Raw genomic sequence first — 16,135 nt, 5'->3', positions numbered from 1 at the left:
CATAGAAGATCCAAGTAAAATCACCTCTGAAATCCTACAATACTACAAGAATGCTTACAGCTCCATAGGAACATCCCATCATGCCATTCGAAATACTGAAAGAAAAAAAAATCTCTGCAACAAATCTCCCGGCCTTGATGGTCTCACAACAGAGTTTTCCAAGCCTTCTGGAATCAACTCGGACCCCTTCTCCTTAAAACACTGCAAGAAGCCTACCTCAATTGGCTCCCACAATCCATCACGATCTCAGTAGCATGAGTGATACCAAAGAAGGGAGGGGGGCACACTAATATCCGAAACTGGCGTTCAATCTCCTTAATTAATACCGATTGTAAAATCATTTCCAAAGTTATAGCAAACCGAATATATCCAACATTGCCTGAAGTTATTGACCAACATCAAACGTACTTTGTTCCAGGAAGATTAATACATGATAATCTCCATTTAATAAGAGATCTCATCCACATCGCAAACAGCCAACATGAAACCTAGCACTCGTCAGCCTTGATCAGGAAAAGACTTTAGACATTGTAGAGCACGAGTATCTTTATGAGGTCCTAAAGGCATTTGGCTATGGTCCTCTCATCATTGAAACAGTGCAATTGCTCTACAGAGATGCACACTTCTGTTTAGAAATCAACAACAGGCTCAGTCGCACTTTGTCATACTCTTGAGGGATCAAACAAGGATGTCCTCTCTCTGGACAATTATACACACTGGCCATAGAACCCCTCTTAAAAAGAGTATACAACACCATCATCTCCAAACGAACCAACATAATAGAGCCACATCAAAAAAAAAACAAAAAAAAACCCTATCAGCATATGCCGATGACGTCACTGTAATAGTCCGAAATGAAGAAGAAATGACAGTAACCGAGGAAGCACACAGTCTATATGCACAAGCCTCAGGGACCAAATTAAATTCTGCAAAAACCACTGACTTGCGGTTAGGCAGATGGAAGGCTAGAAATGATTCCCCAATCGAATGTACCTGGTCAAGTGAAGGACAAATATACTTAGGTGTGCACCTTGGCAACACCAAAATATATAACACATTGAACTAGACACAGCTGCATAAACTGCTTTAAACAGGTGCTTGCTAGGTAAATGGAACAGCATTCGTTCCATGTCCTCACGTAGAGGAAGAGTACTAATAGTTAACCAGATGGCTGCGAGTGTGTTATGGCATACTCAAAGTACTCGCACCCCCTGAAGAATTTCTCCATCACATTGAAAAGGCAATCAAACGTTTCCTCTTTAACTATACTAACTGGACAACATACTCTGAACTCTGCAAGCCACTCAGTAAGGGAGGTCAAGGCCTTTCCCTTGAAAACAAGATTAGATCCTTCAGGATAATCTTCCTCCTCAAGACACTTCAGTGCAATCATACTTATGCAACCACCTTCGATCACATCACGAAATCATCCACCAGAGGACTTACTTTCCACGATCCTCCGAATGGCCAGTTCTGCACCATCTCCTCCTAAACTACCTCATTTTTACAGAGATCCTATACAGCGGTGGACAAACACAGAACTTCATCACACACTGACAGGATCAACAGAGTCAACTGTACTTACAGACCCACTATTTTCGTATACAGAAACATAACAAGTCTCACAACTAGCGCCAGCCCTTTCTTTTCCCTACATGGAACTGGGCAGGAATAAGAATCATAGGGGACCTCCTGACCCCCAAAGTGGAAAACATTCACAAGCCTACCGATGTAGAACCCAAAAACTGAAAAGCAATATCAACAGATGCAATCTGCTATTATAAAAGCCTATCCAGATATCGCTAAACCTCAGGGAATCCGTATTCCTTTTGGCAACTGCTCGGAGCCCATATTTCATCTTGTACAATCTGAAGCCTCACTTCCACTTCTTCCCTCCAACTACAAGAAAATATACCACTTCCTCGTGTCAGTGCCTCCAACTTCGCCCTTCGTATATTCATCCTTAACCCTCTCATCTATAAGGCTGCACATGCCATTCAGTTTTCAGTGGGATCTTCCAAACAAATCGAAGTGTGCCAAACCAGATTCCGACATACAGTGGAGACTATGGAATAACATCCTGCCAACTCCTAAGCTCTACAAATTTCAGCTCAGAGAAACGGATCTGTGTTTATTGTGCGAAGTTTCAGGCACCTTGGAACACACGTACCTAACCTGTCCTGCGAACAAAGTGATGATAACCTATGTCCTGAATACTGCCTCTAGCACCTGTAACTATGCACACAGCCAAGAAGACTACTGGACTTTAGTCCATACTTAAGAAAACAGACATAGAATATGCAATTTCCTCTTCATCTGCGCTAAGGCTGTCATCCACAGCTTCTAACTAAAACAGACAAGAAATAACCAGCACCCATCCATCACCGAATCGGCACAAACCCTCGTGTATAGCCTCCGTCGGAAACTACAAAGCAGGCTTTCACTGGAACATGATTACTGCAAAGAAACAAGAACTGTCGCGAAATTCATAGAGGAGTGGAACCCAACTGGTACTCTGTTCTGGATTGACGACGACAATACACTTCATCTGAAAGAAAACTAAGAGTGAAACTGAACTGTAATGTTCATTCATTTATTGCACTTTCTATTGTATATCCGAAAGGAAAATCTTCCTTTCTCTGTAATATATATACTTATATACTAATAATATGTAAATAGTCCTTTTGTTACCTATCTTCGAATGTATATTTTATTAAGTTAAATAAATAAATAAAACAATATTAAAATCTCTCTCTCTCTCTCTCTATATATATATATATATATACACACACACACACACACACACACACGACAATTATTTTCCAAGTGGCAATGTAGAGATTGATAGGAAAAAAAAGCACTTAGGAATAAAGAACAGAAAATAGAAATAAATTAGAAAGAATGGTACAATGTGTGCAACCACGGGCCGTAGCCATACTGATTACTATAAAATATATAATGTAGGCGATACAGTCACTGTCACTAAAAAAATTAAATAACTGTAACTATAAAGGCACACGAATACATACAGAAAATAATTCTGTTATAATATAATATATGACATTTACGAGTAATTTCCTATAATATGCGTTTAAAATGAAAAGCAACATTATTTAGTCCCATAAGGTAGTCTGTTTTTTTTTTTTTCAAAAATAGAACCTGATGTTACAGACTTTATTTCATTAGGCAATTTATTGTAGTGCTTGTTGCTAAATACTCAGGATTTCTGGAAATTTTTTTTCTTTGCCGTAGGAATTACCAGAAAGTTCCGGCCACAACGTAAACTATAGTCTACATTATTTCTGAAAAATGTACAATGTTATTTCTTACATGTAGTATACAATTATATAACTAAAGTTTCTGTAATGGCAAAATGTTAAGAATGGCAAAACAAGTCACTAGATGGAATATGCGAAGATATTAGTAATGACTATAACTATGATTATTCTATTTTGTATTTGAATCAAAGGAAGCAAATTGTTGTAATAATCTCCCCTCAACAGGTGGTAATACCTTGCAATGAAGAATTTACCAAAAATTATAAGCATCTTAAAGATGGCGAATTCGCAATTTTTTAACATAAAATATTCTGTTAATTACAATCCTCAAACTTGTTTGTTAAAAATGCCATATTAGAGTTCCATTTCAGTTTGTTGTCAATATGGAGGTCCAAATACTTCACAGATTTTTTTTAAATTTTTATTAAAATGAAGTTGCACTTTTTATGCAATTTGTTTCATTCATTTTATAGTTATATCTAGCTTTTCTGCTAAGTTGAAATATACGTATTTACTTTTGTCAGTGTTAATTTTAAGGCCATTATTGCTAAACCACTTGGTTCTTTCACTTCTCATCCGTCCCTTAATATGGGTACAGTTCTCTAATGAGGGGAGTTTACGCCGATTTAATGCAGCCGACTCGTAACTCCTCTGCTGCATCCCCTAAGGGCAAGTATTCATGACTGTAGATCCGTGTGTGTGTGTGTGTGTGTGTGTTCACGAGGCCGGTTTGCCTGTTCTGAAAGACAAAATAAACCGAGTTTTTTTTTTTTTAAACCTCTACACTCGTATTCGACCGGCTAACTCACCTTTAGTCAAAAGAGACCAGTAAAGGTTCCTCACGTCATGGACGGGAATCGAACCCACGTCTCTCCGACCAAAGAGCTTCATCTATACAGACTGAACTATGGAGGTTTTAACCACTTAGTTTCAACATATCATGGTTAATCCTGTTTTCTAAATCCTCAGTGGTCGTTTCAGTATATATTAATGCCGTGCCGTCAGTAAACAATATCAGTTTACCAAACTTTTACACAGATCATTTACATATATTAAAAATAGGATAGGTCCTAGCACTAAACAAGAGGTAAATCTTCCTACTTAAAGGTTTCTGAGTTGCTGCTGCCGGGTGCGCCTCTAAACTTTTCTTGTAATTACTGCAGGAATTGTTATATTGAGCTTCTGTCGCTCAGTTGGTTTCGACCTGTCTGGAGGACCAGACATGGAATTCTCTCAAGCTACTTAGATCTCCAATAAGTGGCGAAATAATCTCACAATTTTCGATGCAGTACATTTTCCACCTAAAAGCAATCACAAATACCCATGCCCACAGCGGAATTCGAACCCACAGTCTGCTGGTTGGACCGAATATGCTACCACTTGACCAGGCAACTCTTGGGCTTTAAGGGCCTATAAGTTTCATGAATTATTATTATTAGTAGTAGTCCCGTTTATAATGATTACGTAAAAAAAGCATTAGATTGCGAGTAAATTGATATTTTTAAATGTTTGCCTGAATATTCTAGAAATTAGCAATAGTATGGCAATGACATCTTTTGTTTACAGAGACCTATCAAATTCTTTAAATCCTAATAGTACATTTTTATACTAGTCTTTTAGTAGTGCACTAGTAGAACCTTAAATACTACTAGAACATTATTTGTTGTAAGTTAGGCAGTCCAGCCAGAGAACACACGCCTTAATCAGCATAGGATTATGCACTTATCATTAAAATTAGGTTGATCATTAAACATGAAGAGAAGTTACTCCACTGTAACAGATCACCAGGCGAAATACTTAAAATAAACTAGGATGGGGTTTATTTTAAGGCGAAATACTTAAAATATTCGCTATTAACGCTTAAAAAGATTTAAGCGTTAATAGCGAATTCTGAGAAATGTTCAGAGAGCTCTTTATCCTCTCTCTCCATCCCACAAATAGAAAACGGTAACAAAAGTAGTGGACAGATAAAAAACGTTATACGAAGCAAAATCATTTTATGGCGCTACTTATGCATTTTACCCCTCATTTTTATTATAAAACTTAATCCTTGTCACAGGTTGTATTTCAAGTATAATCATTCCTAGTTCCGTCAAGCTCCAATTCATTTTCTTGTTCCGACGTTTTTTCTGTAGTTCATATGCTATTTTATGCTATGAGCTTTTGACTCCAAGGAGGTTTAATAATAATAATTTCAGACATTAAACCATAAAATTTTGTCGTTGAAATAGTTCTAATTTCGAAATAGTTGGAATAATTGAAACAGTGGAACCATTTCCCCAAAATAATTTATCCGATACAGAAATCGAAATAATCTGCTTAAAAAGTGAGAAGCTACTTAAATATTTATATTGTTCTTGCATATAAAAGAATTTAAGATATACTGAAATAATATTAATGAGGAATAAATTTCATTTTTAAAGTTACATATTTTAAAAAAAATTATTAGAGAAATTAAATATACAGGATTAATGCTATTATATAATGGCATTTATAATAAATATAATAATTAAGCAAGCTGAAGATGAATAAATTCGTGTTTTAACGTACATTACAGTTATTTCTTGCGGTTATTGTTAATCAATATCATAATATTTTATTAATATATAAGAACTGCAGTTATTGTAATTTCCTAACTATGAAAAACGATATATAGTGATGTGCTATCCAATAATTTTTATCTTTATTAGTACTTTTAAAACTTTCACTAATCTGTCAAAGCATTTTCAGCAAAAGAGTGAAAAAAACGAAGATAAAGAGAAAAAAAAATCCAAAAAATAGTTCTTTTGCAGGATCGAATAATTTAAGTAGTGCAATACGGAGGAAACGTTATGCAACGGTCGAGGGTTCATACGCTAATCAGAATGACAATCACTTTCGGAAATTTTGTTTCGTAGCGCAAAAATTGTTTTTTTTTTTCTTGTTTAGGTAATAAACGTGAATAGTTTTTCCAACTTAATTAAATGCTTAGTAAAACTTTCAATCTAAATCCGTTTGAAGTTACTTCCTCAAAATCATTTCATTTTGGAAATATCTGTCTGTTTGAATTAATAGCATATTGAACCAAAGAACGAGGATGAAATATTGTTATTAAATTTAACCAGTTAGGACTATCTCATTAACACATAAAGAATAAAAGGAAACAATGAAACCAAAATGTCAATAGAAACTTGCTACTTTCATACAAAAATGGGTAATTTTATTATTGTTATTATCATAAAAACTCACTCCAAGATTCGAATAGAAAATTACAATATTTTCTTCCTCGGACCACTTTTTTGAAACATATTCTTCAAGATGTCGCATTTGATAAATTTCTCTTTTCTTTTAGTGCACCATATTTTATAAGTTAACTATTTTGTGCAGAGTCACTCTTTTTTCTGTCACCCATCATAAGTTTCCACGCTTTACCGAACACAGGCTCCCCCCCCCCCCCCCTTTCAGCGTTTCTGCCGCCATAATGCCTTTTGAGGTAATTTTAACAAAAGTTCTTAAAGTGTATAATTTGTTTCTTTGTGGAAGTGGCACACCATAAAATGTTTGTTGTATAAGCATATTATTTTATTTTGAAATGCGTAATTATTATCATGAGAGAGAACTGAAATTATTGGAAAGATGAATACCTTTGTCGGCGGTGTTTTAAGAGCAGTTCATATTTTCACCGAAATGTTTCTCAATATTTCGGTGAAAATATTAAATGTTTTTTTCATTTAAATTAGAACTCTTAATCCGAATAGCTTCGTATCTTTAAATCTGAACATATTGTAATCAAACTATTCGGGGTATTCAAATATACTTCCTTACAAGCTTGATACGCTGAAAGTTTGCATTTTACATTATTATCTAAATATGATAACTTCATAGAAAATTAGCAGTATTGATAATCTCACCACAAAAGGTTTTTTATGCTATGTTTTGGTTGAGCACTGAACTAGAATTCAGAAAGATAATGATTACTAAAGCTACTACTAATTATATTTATTTATAAATTCTTCGCCATAGCCCTAATGTTAAGATTTATTACATACTGTATCCTGAAGAAAATAGAAACATTAAGTGAAGAAAACAAAGTCCATATCCACTGTACATCATATAAAGTTCAATGATCGTGTAAACAATTCATAGTGCAATCTGTGTTGTCATTCACATTCTAATAAGGTCCAACGAGAAAGACAGAAAAAAAAAAAAACAGCTTTAGATGAAATTGAAACATACAGTTGCTGAACGGGAAAATGGAAATACCGACGATGCCACTTTAATATCTGGACTGATACACCTCTTGGGGAGTTCCATGAAGCGAGTTATCAATTTTCGTGCTCTTCTTCTAGAAGGGAATCATTGTTGGATTTATCTTTCTAGATAGATTGGAAGGATCATGGAAGCAATATAAGTTTGCTGTTATGGTCCGTATTTTTTTTAGAATTGAAGTATCATCACTTAATAAGCTGATATCTCTCAACAAAGAAGAAATGCCAACATGAATTCAGTAGAATGTATCAGGATATACTGTTGATTTATTTACTTGAAGAATTTCTCAAATTAGCTCACATTCCTTTTTGTTAATGAGCAAGGAAAATTTTATAAAATCTCTGAATGGTCACTAGAATTTCTATATATATATATATATATATATATATTTTTTTTTTAAGTGCATTTCGGTTGTTTTTTTTATGCGATTTACTTCATAATTCTGTTGCAGAGTCTTTGTTCTCATAGAACAAAGATGATTATATTATCTAGTAGTGGCTAAAATAATGGTATTTAGGAAGGTGACAATCCATACAGAGCGAGAATGGTAGAGGAAAGCGCAGAAAACTGAGAAAATTGTAATTCAAACGTTAATTAATAATAGGCGTTTTTATATTATTTTGTACGGTGAGACTATTCATTGTCGCCATCTTCCCTTTTAAAACATCGATCACGTAACAAATTTCAGTAAAGAAGCAGATATCATATTTCAATGACATCTGTCCAGCCAGATGGGAAGCAAAAACATATCTAATTATGCCCTACGCGTTTTGATAAACGTGTGTGAAAATATATTTTTCTTTTTTTTAATTGTGAGCGTCTATTCATTTAATAGAATATATGTAGATCTTAAGTCAAGTTCATTTCGTTCTATAAAGATTAAAAGTGAGAAATAAGGTGTGAGCTCGAATGGATATTTTAATAGGTCCAAGAATAATATTCTTCTCTTCCTATCATTAAAAATTCTTATCGAAGAATTTCTGAATATGAGTTATTTGTCACAGAATAAGATAATAATATTAATACTGAGGATTATGCACTGCTTAGAAAGAAGTCACAGACACTCTCCATGGGCAATGTGCATCGTGTCATGTAACCAGTCACGTGTTTGTAACCGGTATAAATGGGAGGAATATATGATATTCTCAACTCAGTGCAACTGTGTCCGGGTGACATGGGGGCAACAAGGGAACTGACAGTGCTTGAAAGCGGCGTTCTGATTGGATGCCATGTTGCAGGCCTATCTGTTTGGCAAATTGTTGTCAAATTAGGCCATTCCCAGATCAACGATCAATGACCATTACTGAGGAGGAAGCACGTGGATTCAACTAGAAGTGCTATCCGCAGTAGCACTTCCAGTTGACTCCTCACACTCACCGAACGTGACCGTAGGGTGCTAGAAGGATATGTAAAAATTGCCATTCGTCGACTGACACGTTGAATACGGAGTTACGAGCATTGATATTTGAACATTGGAACACGAATCTGCATAAAAACTTTCAAAACCGAGGCTCACAAAATGGGTTTCCGTGGTAGGAAGCAATGTGCAAGTCCCTCCTCCCCACCAACACACACACACATTACCCGAACTAACATACAGCGTCGTCTTCAGTGTGTACAGTGAGATGTGTGGAAACTTGGAAAGCTGTGTTATGGAGCGACGAATCACCCTATCAACCTCTACCGTGCAGATGGATTGGTGTGGTGGATGCCCATCGAACGTCTCTTACCAGAGTGCGTAACTCCAACTATGAAATTAGGAGGTAGTGATGTGATGGTATGGTCCTGTTTTTCCTGGTTAGCCTCGGACCTCTGTTTATGGTGCCACGAACATTGAATTCCGAGAGGAATTCTGGACAATACAATGCTTCCTGCTTTTTTTGGCGTTTCTACGGAACTGACCGTTGTCTCTTTCAGCAAGACAGTGTGCACCGTGTCATAAGGCTTCTTCTGTAAGTGCGATTTTAATTGGTTTGTGGACATGAACGTCACTACACATGATTGGCCACCACAGAACTCTATTGGACATCCGTGGAATGAACTAGTGCGTCGGGTGAGGTAAAGGCACGTCCTCCCCACAAACACATTTCAGTACCTCGTTACATGCCTACAGGAAGAATGGTAAAAAAAAAATCCCATTATACGCTGAGTGTTGGTGGCGGGTGGTAGATGGCGTTGGTGTAGTTGCGGTTAGTGGATTGAGTGGTGGAGAGAGAGTTGTAGAGTAGGTACCCTCCTTCGATGATTTTCTGGACTCCCTGGAGGTGTTATGTAATAATAATAATAATAATAATAATAATTGATCACTTATCGTACCCTTATGGAAAGTATGCCCCGTAGGATTGCTGCAGTCATCGCAGCGAAAGGAGATCCTACATCTTATTAAGGTGGGACCCATGGCTGTTTGTTCCTGACACTACACTGTACGTTATCTTCTTTCCAAGCAGTGTATATTATTGATGCGTGTGAAATGGTAAAACTTAATTGGCTACAAATTTTCTCAGAAGGTAACACTATGAGGGATTCTTAAAATATTCGAGAATAGACTTGAATAAAGGAACAGTATAGTATTATATTTAATTAAATGCATTAGCTCAACATTTGTAGATTATCAGTTCTATGCTTCATTAATTACGAAGCTCAGAAGGCCTCCACCTCTGGCCTTCAAACGTTATTGTACGTTCACAAGTAGAATAAGGACGAGGTGGAATAACCTTTATGAATCACTTATCCTAATATCATTAGAGAAGAGATAAGATAATTCTTACTTGGGTGGTACGATTAAGCAAGTTAGAGCCTTATCTAATGCCGATGGTTGTTCTGTAGATATGTGGGTGAAGGGCGGGAGTATTAATGATAGACCACATGAGTTAAACGAAGTCACTCCACCTAATGCTATAAAATTCTTTCCCTCTCCCCCCCGTCTCTAAACTAAAGTCAACTTCCTCTTTCATCCCTTCCCAAATTTATTTTTTTAAATTTTTTGTCCCCCTGTATGCCAGTGACCGGTATCTCAAACTAAACTTCCTCGTACCACATCCTGCGAATCTGAAATGATCTCAGCATCAAACCAATTTTTCAGTTTACTTAAACCTTCCTTCCAAACAAAATATCTTTTATCTGTATCCCATAATTAAAATAAGTCAGGCAAGCTAGCTCCCTTTCATATGTGCATTACTTCTAACACAATTAGTAGTTTATATTATTCATTATTTAGTAATATTATTTTATCGTGATTTGAAGCAAAAGCAACGAAGACCACATTTCGCTTCTAAGCTATATTTTTAATCTAGTTATAAGGAGAATGCACGTTCTGCTATTTTCTCTTCTTTTTCTTGCTATACAATCTTTATTGAAGGAATCGGTAGTCCTGTAATTAAATTAATGCGTTCTAATTTTCAGAAATGTTCGAAGTTTTCACTGTTAACGAAAAGAGCGCATTTCTTGCGCTTCAGTATTTATCATTCTCTCTGGGGTTTGAAACTGTTTGAGCTGTTGCACCTGCCCTTGTCCATTAGTGAAAAACAGAGTAACGGACAATGTATTATACCATTAAAACTTCTAGTAGTGCTAATAACGAACTCCAACCGGCCGTTGTCAACAGTAACGAATGATTTGATCAAAAAAACCTGGCCGTGATGTCTGCTGTGAAATTCCATTTGAATTGTAACACGAACGACACGTGTATTCACAACTCACATTAGCACTGCGTACAGTTTATTTGCATTTGTTCTGTTTTTTTTTTTTTTTGCTTTCATTTCACAGCTACGTTATGTTATTCGAGTGCGACTCCTCCCACTACTGCCTTTCAGTAATATTCCTCCCCCCCTAGGTTTACGTCCTTCCAATTAATTCCACATCTCATTAGCAATCGCTGTAACTGAAGCAACGAATCCCGATCGGAAAATGCGAGGAAGTCGGTTTTCTTTCTTTCAGCTTAATATTAGTCCCACATATGAGTGTTGCAGAATTTATAGCGTACAAGTGCTTCAGGGTGAGGCCAGATATTAGAATAGAGGGTTTCTGTTAATATTCTTCTTGAATAGCTGAAGGTTGAAGTTCATTTTAAAACACTTCGTTAGATCTATTTATCACAGAGTGGTTGAAGCGAGCGATTTAGAGAAGGACCGTCAATTAGAGAGGGAGAAAGACCACTAAACTACCGGTACTCTTGAAGTCCAGGAGAACAATTTCTAACGTTTGATGAATCACAGATTCATCAAACGTTAGAAAATTAATCTCCATCAATAAAACGTATCCACACGGTTACACAATTACAGAGTAATTAGGTAAGCAGTTTTTTTGCTAGCCAGTTGCTAACCGGCATCGTTAGTAACTGGTGCCAGACTCGATCAAATATTTTGGAAATGTAAGGAACAACAGCACATATTTTCCAAGTATTTTAATGGCAATTGCAGGGGGATTTGTCGTGAATCTAGCGTAATGTAATCCATTCCAATTAACTGGTGAACTTTCAGCTTGTGAAGAAGTTGAATGTCAGTGACCTTCATTATGGAGATGACCGAAGGAGATGAATAGCTTGATTGATACCACTTTTATCTCATTTTGTTGGAAATAACTGAAACAGGATTATTTTAGGTTATGACATTGATGTTAGCTGACTATAAAAAATGTATACATATGTACAGAATGAGTAAGTTCTGAGTACAATTGTGGAAATATCATCTGAACTAGAAGACTACTTTTGATTAGTTTGGTTATCTTGGTCATTTAAGTTATTCTGATGTCTTGCCAGCGAAACACATCAGGAGGAATGTAATGCGCTATATCTCATATGTTAGGAAGTTATTTGTCTTAGTCATTTATGTACGAGTTGGGAAAAAAGACTAATGTTAAGAGATCAGTCTGTTGTTAGTGGTGTCATATGGTGAAAGAGAGCTGGAATCATGGATGAGCAGAAGCTACGTTCGATGGCCTACTCAAGAAAGCGCGACTGCTATTTGTTCAAGAGGCGGGTTTTCTGCATTTGGCCCTTTCAAAGATTTATTGGTGGTTGTTTTGCATTTGTTATTTACGCCAGTATAAACGAGAATGAGGTTGGAGTTATTTCTGGAAGCGAATTGTGTGTTATGGTGTATATTTTTTCTTGGATCGTTTTGGCATACACTACCTGTTTAATCATATCTTGAATAGCGGATAATTTGAATGGAGTCCTACGTTCCAGCAAGAATTTTTGTAACTCGCTCTGAGCAGGTGTTTGGATCAGATGAACAGAAACAGTAGTCTGACCATGCAAGTGAAGAATGTAAGTCTCTCAGGTTGTTTTCCTTCGCGACCTCTTGGTCTCGACATACCACTACAGAATCTCTCCAGGAAATACCTGCCTAAGTATGTAGCTGGATTATGATTCATCTGATCGAGAAACTTCCTGATGCGTTAACATCTGCCTTCAACTTCGCGCTTCATTTGTCTGTTAGTGGCTTATGGTTACCTTGTACTCACACGTTCAAGTCGCTGCTTAAGTTTTTTTTTTTTTATTATTATTTTTAAACAACAATTCTGAGCAAGTTATAATCATTCAAAGACTCATTGACATTTTCCTTTGCACCCATGGTTGCTCTTCATGTAGATGCTATGATAGCGCTACTAGGAACAGATCCTCAGACTTGATGCGTAAGTCATGATAGACTAAAGTACTACGTATATGTAGTTCAACTCTCATGCACTTCTAATAAGATATCTCATTTTTCTGTCCAGTATATATATATATATATAGTTTTTCCATTTCATATATTTTTGTTTATTTTCCTATACGTGGGTTGTAGTAGAGATATTAATCCATTGCTAAAATAGCGTGTTTGAACATCCATATTTGTTTCATTAAATTATATTTTAACTCATATGGACATTCTAAATGGACACTAGTATTCATTTAGAGCTTTTTTTGTATATAGTTACATTTTCATATGATAGCCGATTGTTTAATAATCTTTCCCTTAGTAATATTGTATCCATTATTTAATTATATCATTAATTAAAAATGCAACATTTATATTTTTTTCTTTACCTGCGAGACAAATTATTAATATTTTAGCATTCTCTAAACCAATGCTTATTGTAGTATATAATCATTACTATCTAAAAATTGAATAGATTCCTTCATATTTTTCTCAGTTTTTGATGTACTTGCAAAAATTATTCCTTACAGTAATTTTCTTTTCTTTTCTGTGAAATACGTCAGTTTACGTGAGCGAATATAATTTTATTTTTCAGACAACAGAATTCCGTTTTTGTTCTTCAAGACAAAGATGAAACATCTGTTACCCAGAGCGCGTTGAAAGAGTTTCAAAAACGCAAAAGAGACAGATTGGTAAGTCTTTTAAAATGGTATTCTCTTGTCATTATGTTGCATGCATGCATACATTTTATCTCTCTCTCACTGAAAAACTAAGGTACACAGACCAAAATAAGTACTCACTAAGAAAACCTTCCATCGCGAAAATAAATAAATAAATAAATAAATACGTAAAAATGACTTTAAAAAATGAGATACTCCACTTTTGTGACTAGCGACCGTCACGGAGTAATGTCATCAGCACACATATTTACTTGAGCACTATAGAGTAATAAAACTGGTAGGTATGAAAGCTAACTCGAAGGCCAACTCCGCTTTTATGGGAGTTGTAACAGATGGTGAACCTCTTCTAGAGACTCAATATTGTACTGTATTTGCTACTCGAGTAAGGTGTGCTCCATTATCACGCCTATTAGAATACCGAAAACTGCGAGCGAGGAGAATGACGATTCTAGAATATAGGCCATTTTTTTTCAGACACCAAGAGAATGACTGTCAGTTCATCTATTTTGTCACTATAATGACCAGTTAAATGACTGTCTTCTGAACGAACTTGGATGGGATAAAAAGCAAAAGACTCAAGTGTAATTAACGATTAAAGGAATATATCTCGCTGAAGAGGTTTCTCCATCTTAAGTTTTTCACTATGGAGAGAAACCAATAATTTCTCATATGGGGCACCGGTTTTAAGATAAGCAGAAAAATTAATATTATTCGATGTTTGGAGTTCGGAAGGACAGTAAATAAACTGCGTTAAATACATTTTATTTGTTGTTTTGTTTTGTTTTTGGTTTGGACAAAAAGGTTTGCCTTTTCCTCCCACAAAGTATATCAGCTTCGTGACAAACACGTGAAAATTTTCTATCTTAATATATTAGCACGAAACTAACGATGAGGACATTCGCTGTTAAGGGGAATGTGCGAATTTACACGGTATATTATTTGCGGAATATTCATATTCTTCATGAATATGATATTCATGAAGAATATCATATTCATGAATATACGATTTAATTAGAGACAATAGAGAATTTTTTTAACTGATATCTTTGTGTTGCATTGACATTTTTGGTCAAAAGTAGCGTTCCATATAAAACTTTCATCCGAATGACAGTTTCACATTATGCGATACATCCAATGATATAGTGAGGGTGAGACAGCTTGAAGATTATCCTCCATGGCACTTCCAGTTGGATTTGGTTCCGTACCCTAATTTTTGCGGTTTTTGAATTTGCAATTTTTAAGCACAGAAACATATACTTACTAAAAAAGGTTTCCGTAGATAGGTGATATGAAATATCTTAATAAACCCGACATGCACGACCAGGTTTATTGGGATATTGTAAAAGGTTTTAGGAGTTGAGAAAAAATGAGATGGTAAGGTACGGTTTCTTAAATAAAAACGTATTGCTCTTAGTTCGCAAATGGCTAAGCTAGTAACGTCATACGCACCTGCACATTGACACTGGGAAAGTCTTCGCAGTTATTTGTCTTGAGAGAGAGAGAGAGAGAGGATGTTTTCAATTTTCGCAAGTAGTGGACTTATTTTTAATTCTTAAACGATAAAAAAACAATAACTGATCACGCCAGAATCAAGATAAGTGTACATATTGGGTTAGCCAGAGTATTTCTACAACTTGTTTGTGATTGGCACGTCGAAGTTAGGCTGTTTAGAATTATCATGTTACATCTTTGAAATGAATGTGTTTTCAACCTTTTTAGTCTGTATTGCGGAAGGTAACCTTACTAATTAGAATTTTTTTCTCAGAGAAAAAAAATACTGTAAAGAAGTAGCATAATAGCAAAAATATTGCAGATCCACAAGTAATGTCGAAACCAGTGGCGGCTCGTGGCTGGAAATCGTGGGGGTGCTGCAACTTTCGAAATATACATACACACTGTAAGTACAGTGTATACGTGTTTGGATAAAATATCAAAATTATGGTAATAATTTCAAAAAAATGAAACATGAAAAAATATTGTTTATTATCGATAAAATTATACAATTCGGTATAATTCAAAATTACTTAAAAATTACTATAACAAATGTTATGTCTTTAATTGTAATGGCCAAATATTTAAAGAGACAGAGTAAACACGATAACCACTACGAACACTCTTCTACTGGGGCAAACTGCATATAAACAACAGTGGAACTGTGCGACGGACAGTGCCGCATTATTCTAATAGCTCGCATCTCATTATGACGTGTTTATGCTTGCGCACGTAGCAATATGACACTGTAGAAAGCACAGTGCCACTAGCGTCCTTCGCCCTCCTAAGTGCTACAAGA

The 16,135-nt window shown here is 35.7% G+C and overlaps 1 long non-coding RNA gene across 1 annotated transcript in view; it reads left to right on the top strand.

Moving 5' to 3' along the window:
• LOC150104709 (uncharacterized) overlaps window positions 1-16,135 on the top strand; it is a 184,633-nt gene that overhangs the window by 116,017 nt on the left and 52,481 nt on the right. Inside the window, exon 2 of the long non-coding RNA XR_016548517.1 lies at window positions 13,761-13,857. This is a non-coding gene — a long non-coding RNA (uncharacterized LOC150104709). The remainder of the gene's footprint in view (window positions 1-13,760; window positions 13,858-16,135) is intronic.

Source organism: Typopeltis vanoorti, chromosome 7 (assembly GCF_054136105.1).
Source record: "Typopeltis vanoorti isolate ZY-2024b chromosome 7, IOZ_Tvanoo_1.0, whole genome shotgun sequence".
NCBI lineage: Eukaryota > Metazoa > Arthropoda > Arachnida > Uropygi > Thelyphonidae > Typopeltis > Typopeltis vanoorti.
Note: the sequence above shows the minus strand (reverse complement) of the source record. Positions and strands in the feature narration are given on the sequence as shown.